Source organism: Lathyrus oleraceus, chromosome 2, assembly GCF_024323335.1.
Source record: "Lathyrus oleraceus cultivar Zhongwan6 chromosome 2, CAAS_Psat_ZW6_1.0, whole genome shotgun sequence".
Lineage (NCBI taxonomy): Eukaryota > Viridiplantae > Streptophyta > Magnoliopsida > Fabales > Fabaceae > Lathyrus > Lathyrus oleraceus.
Genome location: NC_066580.1, coordinates 338,762,388 through 338,772,810, shown reverse-complemented (window position 1 = coordinate 338,772,810; position 10,423 = coordinate 338,762,388). Strand labels below are relative to the sequence as shown.

General features: G+C 35.7%; 1 non-coding gene across 1 annotated transcript; it reads right to left on the bottom strand.

Moving 5' to 3' along the window:
- Nucleotides 1–10,094: 10,094 nt before the first annotated feature.
- Nucleotides 10,095–10,201, bottom strand: LOC127123955 (small nucleolar RNA R71). The gene has a single exon (XR_007803609.1). It is a non-coding gene; the product is annotated as a small nucleolar RNA R71 (small nucleolar RNA).
- Nucleotides 10,202–10,423: the final 222 nt, after the last annotated feature.

Genomic DNA, 10,423 nt, shown 5'->3' with positions numbered 1-10,423 from the left:
TTTATTTTGTTAGGGCAATAATAAAATTTAGATTGAAAAAGAAATACCGCAATAGGAGGGACATTACCTGGATCAGAGTTCAGGTATATATTAAGTATCTTATTTTTGCTTATAATAGTGTTTGTTTTTTTGCTTATAATAGTGTTTGTAAGAAATTAACTATATATATATTGTTTGTTTTTCTGTGTAGTGTCCTCAGCAAAATAATTCGGTCGATTGCGGATTTTTTATAATGAGATTTATGAGAGACATCATTGCGTTGAATCGTATAGACATCCCAAAAATGGTATGGAATAATAACTTAGGCTTTATTTTAATATTATCGAATATTTCATCTAATTTGTTACTAAATCATGAATATTTTTTATTCTCTTAATTGTAGTACTTTGAGGAATACAAAACATACTCAAGAGCAAATTTGGATGAAATCAAGGATGAATGGTGTCAATTCATTGTTGATCAAAGAATCATATAGCTAGGTTGTATATTGTTGTACATATATGTATGGAATGTTGTTGTATGCTGTTGTTGTATATTGTTGTTGTAATTTTACTAAATCATGATGTTGTTGTATATTGTTGATCAAAGAATCATATATTAATGTTGTATATATGGAGGATATTAATGTTGTATATAAATGGATTCATGTTGTATATATCAATGGATTAATGGTGTATAACATTGGATTAAAGGATGAAATCAATATGAATTTTACACTTTTGCAGCATGCGCTTTACAGGTTACAGGTTACCAATATGAATTTTACACTTTTGCGCTTTACAGGTTACCAATTAAATATCCACTGTTTTTCAAACAATTTTTTTAAACATAACTAACACTTTAGAGGGCGCTTTGTCCAGAAAGCGCCCTCTAAACACTTTACATTGACAACTTTAGAGGGCGCTTTTCCTGAAAGCGCCCTCTAAACACTTTACATTGTCAACTTTAGAGGGCGCTTTGTCCAGAAAGCGCCCTCTAAACACTTTACATTGACAACTTTAGAGGGCGCTTTTTCATGAAAGCGCCCTCTAAACACTTTACATTGACAACTTTAGAGGGCGCTTTTTCCAGAAAGCGCCCTCTAAACACTTTACATTGACAACTTTAGAGGGCGCTTTTTCCAGAAAGCGCCCTCTAAGGTGTCCCTTTATGGACCACCCCAGAGGGCGCTTTTTTCTTAAAGCGCACTATAATGTGGCCACGTTAGACAGCGCTTTCTCCAGGAAAACAAAGCGCTGTCTTTACCTATGCCAGCGCCAGATTAGAGGGCGCTTAAAAGCGCTGTTATAGGCCAAAATAAGCGCCCTCTTTTCCCTTATTTCGCGTAGTGCCATTTACTTTTGCATGCTTACAAGTTAATTTTTTGAGTACTCATTATGCACGAATTGAAGCAAGATTACATCATGAATTGGGCCCAAATCATTGCTCATGCATCCATGCACCAAAGTTGCTAAAATTGGCAAAATTCCAAAGTATGTGAAAAGCAACTTGCTAGGCTATATATACATGACCATTATAATCAGAATGAGGATCCCTTTTGCCCAAGCTTTGAACCCTTGCATCCCTAGCCTCCATTAAAGGATAAACTTTAAGATTTCACTTGAAATTGAGTTTCAATTCTCCTTATGTTTTGAGATTGAAACTCCAAGAATCCAAGCCTCTCTTTGATCCATTTCACTTCCTGCAAGCTTCTAAAGTTGAGCCAAGGCAAATTGGAAGCAAGACCAAGCTGAATTGAAGCTACCCGAAGGTGATTTTTCTCAAACTTTTCTTCTTCGATTCTCCCTCATTTCTTAATTATTTTGCTTGATTATTGGTTGTCTGAAGTCCTACCAATATAGGCAAGATTGAGTTGCTTTGAGGTCAAATCGAAGCAACTCAGATCATGGACCTCAAATTTCAAATCCATGTATCTTTCAGTATACTTGGAATTGGATGAAATGGAGGTCAGGTTCGAGCTCCTAAGCATTTTTCCTTTAAAATCATATCCACACTTTTTATTTTGGTGAAGGTTGGTGGTGGACCAGTCCGGTGAGGTCCACCAGAGAAGAAGACCGGATCTAGGACTCTGGTGGTGTGTTGGCACTCTCCCAACCTTCTGATCCATTTGAAATATTCTAATCATGGTCGCTCCTTGTGATTACCATCCCTATGACGCATTGACTGAGGTGTATGGTGTGAAGTCCGCGCTTGGCCATCAGATCGGCCACCTCAATTAATGAGGGAGATCTGATGGCCCTTGTTTTTTTTTTGTATTTACTGAATTTCCATTTAATTCATAGAAATTTCATAATTAATCCAAAAAAACATGAGACTTTCACCCAAAACCTGTAAATATTTTTCTCTTCCATATTTTAAATTAAAATAATTTTTTGGATTAATTTTGGTATTTTTCATGAATTAAATGTTTCTGTGCATATATTTAATTGTTTTAAAATACTTCTGACTTTCCAAAATTCATGAAATTTTCTGTCTAAGATCCTTTGACCTAGGATAAATTCGGAAAATTTTACCTTATACCCCTACATTTATCCTTATACCCCTACATTTTATAAAAAATACCAATTTTATCCTTATATATTTTTAAATAATTTATTATTTTATTATTTAAATATTTTTTAAATTTTATTTTACATACCGGATAACTTTGTAAAAGAATTTCGGTAGTCATTTTTCACGTAATTTTTAAAAAAAAATTTATGTACCGGAAGACTTTACAAAAGAGTTCCGGTACACAAAAATTGACTACCGGAAGTCTTTTACAAAGTCTTCCGGTATACAAAAAAAAAGTCAAAAAATGTTTGAAAAATGAGTACCGGAACTCTTTTGCAAAGTCTTCCGGTACACAAAAAATGATAAAAAAATATTTGAAAATGACTACCGGAACTCTTTTGTAAAGTCTTCCGGTACATAAAATTTGACTACCGGAACTCTTTTGCAAAGTCTTCCGGTATACAAAAAAAAATGTTAAAAAAATATTTGAAAAATGACTATCGGAACTCTTTTGTAAAGTCTTCCGATACACAAAAATTGACTACCGGAACTCTTTTGCAAAGTCTTCTGGTACACAAAAATAAAATTTTAAAAATATTTAAAAAATAAAATAATAAATTAATTAAAAATATATAAGGATAAAATTGGTATTTTTTATAAAATGTAGGGGTGGAAGGATAAATGTAGGGGTATAAGATAAAATTTTCATAAATTCGTTGGCCATTTATTTGGTGTTTTGAAGGGATTTAAGGTTTTGTCCAAATTAAAATGCATTTTAATTATTTTTTAATTGATCTTTAATTGATTAAATATTTAAAAATTATGTTAAGCCATTTTTATGGTCTTGTGATGTTTGACTTTCTGTTTGGGCTTTGGTCATGGTTGATTTGACTTTTGTTTGATCAAAACCATTGGATTTAAGGGATTGATGAAATGTACATTTCATCTCCCAAAATGAATAGATGGTATTGATCAGATGAAATTCCTCTCATGATCAATTTGTGTTTCTATTTCCCCCTCCCTCTTCATATTCATCCCTATTCTTCCTCATTCACTCATTTGACCAATGAAATCTCTAATGTCTAAATGCTAATTGATTCATCAATGATCTTGTGTCAGATGAATCAATACAAGTCTGACTGAGATAGGTCCCCCCCATTTTCTTTTAGTGTGTGGTATGTTTTAGGAGTTTGGTTCTTTGTACCAAATCTCTAACATGCATTAACACCTATATTTTTATTGCCTGCCCTCAGATAGTTATGACTTCTACATAAGTCCAATTATGATTGTTTAACATAGAGCTAAATTTGACCCTCAAAGCATAGCATTCTAGTAAGTGAGATTGTAAGTCTCCCATTCTTCATGGCATTGTGTGGAGACTATAATTTGTTTCCTTTCATGAGAGCTAGTGACATACTTGTTGAATTATCCAAGTTGGAGCCCTTCTCATGGAAGATGTCTTGGTTCAAAAATTCATACTTGTGAATGAATGGTTGAGTGTTCTCCAAAGAATGACTTAATCAATTAAAACTCAACATTAACATTTGACTAACCATTGACTAAATTTTATTCATTATGCTTTTACTTTCTAGTCATTTACTTTATGCAATTTAAATTTCAGTCATTTATCATTTATTGCCATTTACATTTCATGCAACTTGTTTATGTTTAAGTCATTTTTCACTTTGCTCACTTGAGCCATATCTTGTGATTGTATATATTGTTTGTGTGTTTTGATTTTGTTTGTGGTCTTAGGACCCTAAAACACCTAATAACAACAAAAACCCTAAAAAACATTTGGTGGACTGTTGGGAATTGATCTGAACTTTCGGACTTAGAACTAGGTAACATTCCCTGTGCTAAAGGACTTGGATAATGCCAACATTTGAGACTGAGTTACCCCTGCTTATGCCTTCATCTGATGCAATACCTTGGATGCCTTGGATCCATCTGCTAGTCTGTCTCTGTGCTTAATTGCCTTATTATTGTCTATGTCTGATGTTTTATTCTGAGTTGATCAAGGAATATTTTATCTGCTACATGGGAAGAAGTTGAAGACTTCTAGCTATTGGAATGCTTGCTCAGATTTGGCTATCTTTATTTGATGCCTTGATCTTTATGATGTTTGGATATTGCTCATTGCTTATTTCTTATTGCTTGATCAAAGTCCAAAGGAAAATGGGTTTTTATATGACATTCATGTCTGTTGGATTGCATCCCATTGGTCAGATCTTTTTAACTCTTAACTTTTAAATTTTTGCTTAGGATAGTCTCTTCATCTCCTCCCACTTCTTTAATTTCAAAATCTCTCCCTCTTTTCAATATCTTCTTTGATTGTGTTTTCAAACTTAGACATGTTTTAATGATTAGAAACTTTGGCCTTATGCCAATGAATTTTGAAATCTTTTCTTAATCAAATTTGTAAATAAACTTAATCATTTTTTACTTAAACTTCAAAAGACAAAAAGAACTAACAATCCCATTCAAATCTTTGGCTTTTATGCTCTTTTACTTAAAATATTTTTTTGTTAAAATCAATTCACCAACTTCTTTGAAATTTTTACCACGAACTACGAGGTTTTGATCCCTAATTTTTATGTTGGTACGTAGGCACAAGACCGAAGGTCTTGTTAAACACAAAAATATAATCAATCAATTCTTTTCTCATCCCGATACTCTATATTTTCTCAAACATCATTTATACCCAAAAACATATGCATACAAAAAAAGGGCTCCCAGGAGTACCTAGGACACTTTGGGTGCTAACACCTTCCCTCTGTGTAACCAACCCCCTTACCTGTAATCTCTGACATTTTATTAGTTTTGATTTGAAAACTTCTTATCTTTGGGTTTTGTTCGTACTTTTACCATTTTCCTTTGGAAACAATAAAAGCGAGGTGGCGACTCTGGTTTTATTGACGTCAAGTTTATCCATAGCTTGATGGTCATGAATTTACCGCTACAGAAATCAAGTGGCGACTCTGCTGGGGAATAGTCCTCAGTCGGTTTAGCCTACTTTTTTATGTGTATATATTTGTATATTGGATGTTTATATATATTGTTTATGTGATATAATTTGTTTGGTATGCTTGGTGATCTTTGAGTGGTGAGATAAGTTCCAACCCAAACTTGAGTGCAATTAAGATAGGAGGATGGTATAATCATGTTCAACTTGTGTGGAGTAGTCCTTAACAAGTTGGCTTGAGACCCATCTACTCAGTGGAGACCTCTTTAGAGTTATTGATGTCACACAAGTTATTTATGGATAGGCATTACTTTCTATGATTTGGGGTCCGAGAAGTTAAGGATCGTAGAACATTTAACCCAACTTGGCCTATTTAGGACGTAGTGCGGAGACTGTTCAAGTGTAGACTTGATAACAGTTATTACGTGATACTACACTTAGGCTTGTTTCTCTTGAGAATACTATGGGCTGATGAGTCAGTCATCCTAACCTATAGTATCCGATATATGGGATTAAGACTCTGGGCACTTTTATAGAACATGATCTATAGTTTTTTACCCTTAGTACACTCCTTTGGGATGGTTCTTAACCCGACTCCATGCTCGTGACTCACAATAAACCCTTTGATTCTCGGTTGATCCGATCAAGTCTTGTCAATATTAATGGAACTTGGGGGTTGATAAGGTGAAAAACCATAATCCACCAAAATGGATGATTGATCTTGATGATGACTTGATCCATCCCTTGACCTTTGTTTGTGTTTGCCTTGTGTGTGATCCCTTGTTTGTGATTGTTGCATTCATGCATACTTGCGCATCATGACATTTATCACAGAGAGTAAATTTCAAGGAAACTAAGGTCTTATTTGCAAATATTTTCAAACCATGGATTATGGACGAAGGAACACTAAGAAGTACAGTTTCAGATGTCCTAATTTGAAATAGCTAAGGAAGTTGTCATCCTTTGTACTAGATCCCTTGGACTTCAAGCAACGTCATGGAAAGCTCTTGCTTGTGTTATCTATTGATGTGGTTGAAGGACTTCTGAGTGTTTTGGTTCAGTTCTATGACCCTCTCTACCAGTGCTATACTTTTCTCGATTATCAGCTTGTGCCCATTTTGGAGGAGTATGTTCATCTCTTGGGTATACTCGTATCTGACAAGGTACCTTTCAGTGGATTGGAGAAGATCCTGAGATCTCATGTCATAGCTGAAGCTCTTCATCTGAAGAAATCTGAGATTGATGCTCATTTGGTGAAGAAAGGAGGAATTCTTGGGTTGACTTCTGAGTTTCTCATTGGTAGGGCTACTGTTTTTGCTCAAGTCGGTAGCATGGATGCTTTTGAAGTTATCTTGGTATTGCTCATCTATGGCTTGGCTTTATTCCCTAATATTGACGGTTTTATTGATGTTAACGCCATTAGATTTTTCTTGATTGGGAATCATATTCCAACTTTGTTGGGTGACATGTATTTCTATTTGCATTTGAGGAATTCTAAAGGTGGTGGGACTATTGTGTGTTGTGTTCCTCTTCTGTGCAAGTGATTTATTTCGCACTTGCCTCAGACGCCTACTTTCGTGGAGAACTGGAAATGTCTACGGTGGTCTCAGAGACTTATGCCTCTCACTAATGATGATATTGTTTGGTATGATTTTGCATTGGGTAGCTTGGATATTATTGATAGTTGTTGTGAGTTCTCTAATGTGCCTCTCATTGGTACGCAAGGAGGAATCAACTATAACCCAGCATTGGCCCGTCATCAACTTGGGTTCCCCTTGAGAGATAAACCTAATAACGTTCAGTTAGAAGGTCTATTCTATCAAGAGGGTAAAGATCCCCAACATTTAAAGAAAAATATGATTCATGCTTGGCGCAATGTGCATAGGAAAGGAAGATCCGAGCTTGGTCCTTGCAACTGTGTAGCTTTGGATGCTTACACTATTTGGGTAAATAAGAGAGCTTTAGAGTTGAAGATGACATACGCTTGTGAAAGACCTATGTATGTGGTTGTGGTTGAGCCATCAACTCTCCCTAACCAAGATATAGAGGAGTTGGAAGACGCACTCGTCAAGATGAAGCAGGAGAGAGATATGTGGGAAGAGCGGTTCTATGCTTTGATCCGAACGCATGAGGAGTTACAGCTTGATTCTATAGACAAGGATGCGCTTATTGAGATTCTTGAAGATCGTGCAGTGAAGAGACAGAGAGAGCCATAGGGTTTATCTTCCTCTAGCATGCCTCCACCTTCCGGCGCTTGGAAGAAGATAGTGATAACATGAAATAATATCACATTTTTGGACTCGATTTAATTAAATTGTATTATTATTTGTTTCGATTTATTTCATTTTATTCGATATTACTCGGTATTTTCCTTCTATTTATCTCAGGTAGCTTATTTGAAGCATAAGTGAAGAAAAGGAAGAAAAGGAGGTGCAAAAAGAAATGAAGAGAAGCAATTTCACCAAACCAAAGCCCAGCCCAAAAGTACAAGCGATGAGCCCGTGACGAGCGCCACACAAGGTGTGACGAGCGTCACACCCTTCTGCCTTGTGTTACGAGCGTAACACATGGTGTGACGAACGTCACACCATTCTCCTATATTTTTGGCTTCAGAAGCGCAACAGAGGCACGTTGAAGCCTATTGTTACGCTTGACCATTGGAACGTGAGGGTTTTACACGGAAAAGACTTTTGGAAACCGTTACAAAAATAGACTAGTATAAATAGTCACTTGCTTCCAACCCTAACCCTCTTCTTCATTCTCTTTTCTTTTCCGTCCGTGCAAGCATATTTTACAGCATTACCTTTTTACAGTTTTTACTTTATTTGCAATTTTTATTTTCTTTTCCAGTCAATCTTTTAAGCACTAAATTAATTTTTCACACAATAGTTTCTACACCGGAAACTATTGTGTACCTTTTACTAGATTTAACCTTACGTTAGATCCTAGAATTTTATTCCTTCACTTTTATTTTCCTGTCCGATTGAAGAGTTCAAGAACAAATCCAACCAGTCTGTGGTGGAGTGTTCAAGATTGCTATTAATTATTCAGGTTCTTTAATTTATTGTCTGAATTTATATATGCTCTGCATTATTGTTTATTTATATTGTTTGCCTGAGATGGATTTATTTAAGCATGATGATGGTTTAGGTCTATTTAGCATGTCTGGCTAATTTATTTATATATCGGTATGTAAAGTAAGCGGAATAAAGGAATCAAAACCAAGTTAGTTTAATTTCGTTTAAAAATAAAATCACTATTTTTATGGTCGCAATATACAGGTTTAATACCAAGGTTTTTGTACGAGAGTAAAAGACTAAAGAAGTTAAAATCAATAGAACGAAAGTTTGAGTTTTTAACTGGACAGTGTAAATTGAACATTAATTCTAGATCAGGGCGAAAGCAATTTTTAGAGTTAATTAAATTCTAATCTTTTTCAAAAAGTATTTTTAAAGGTTAAATGTGAGGACGAGAGTTAAGCATTTGAGTTTAATTATATAATCTAAGTCAACAGAGCGAGAGTTTGAGACGAGGGTGTTTAAACGGTTAGTATTTTCTTAAAAAAGGGTTTCTATAGATTCTATTGTTTTCAAAAAGTGATTTTGGACTTAACTAATAAGTGACAGCTGCGTTAATATAAAGTCATAGTCTATTCAACAGAGCGAGAGTTTGAGAAAAGGCTTTTAATTAATAATGTCTACTAAAAGGATTTATTTTAAAACCAAGAAACCAACGAAGATTTGATTCCCTAATTACGACGAACTACATACCGATATCCGCTTAATTGATATTTAATCTAGATCTTATTTTAGTTTTTATTTTTCCCCAAACACTCAAAGTATCATCCGCCTTAGCTTTATGAAGTAACCTTAGAAAACGGTATATCGATTCATAAGTCCCTGTGGGATCGATATCTTTTAAAACTACGCGATAGAACTGTGCACTTGCAGTTAGTACCCCAATTCGACTCATAAAGTCGCGATCAAGTTTTTGGCGCCGTTGTCGGGGACTTTTATTTAGTCGATATCGTAACTCTTCTGTTACGCTGTATAGACTAAGGCTATTTTTATTTTTATTTCTTTCGTTGATTTGTATGCCACACACTCGCTCACAAGGCGAGCCGTTTTACTTACGAATCAACGACATTGAACTATATCTCCGAGTCTTACGACGAATTCGGGAATATCGTGCTGCAAACAATCTCCCTCCTATCGAAGTGCCCGACCTCAAAAATCTTTTTCCTTCACCAATACCCGAGATGGCAGAACCAGCTCGTGCTCTTCGAGATTACGCCGCTCCATCGCAAGATGAGCCGCATTCGAGTATTGCTCCACCCGCAATCGAAGCAAACAACTTCGAACTTAAACCTTCGCTGTTGCAAGCAGTGCAACAGAATCAATTCTCTGGAAATCCTACTGAGGATCCAAACCTTCATTTATCCGTATCTGTCCAATACGCTGATACTGTTAAAGCTAATGGTGTCACTTCAGAGGAAATTCGACTTCGTCTCTTTCCTTTCTCGTTAAGAGATAAAGCTAGAAGATGGCTTCAGTCTCTTCCTTCCAACTCAGTTACCACATGGAATGAGTTGAAGAAAGTCTTCCTTGCCCGATATTTTCCTCCGAGCAAAACAGCTAAGTTGAGAGCCCAGATAAATGGATTTAAACATAAAGATAACGAGTCTCTTTTCGAAGCATGGGAAAGATACAAAGACATGATGAGACTTTGTCCACACCATGGTTTAGAGGACTGGTTAGTAATTCATACCTTCTATAATGGTCTCTTATACAACACAAGGTTAACAATAGACGCCGCCGCGGGTGGTGCACTTATGGATAAACCTTACGCCGATGCTTATCAACTTATCGAAAGCATGGCCCAAAACCATTATCAGTGGGGAAGCGACCGAACAATGGTAGAGAAACCTCAAACGAAAAGTGGCATGTACGAGATAAGTAGCCTTGA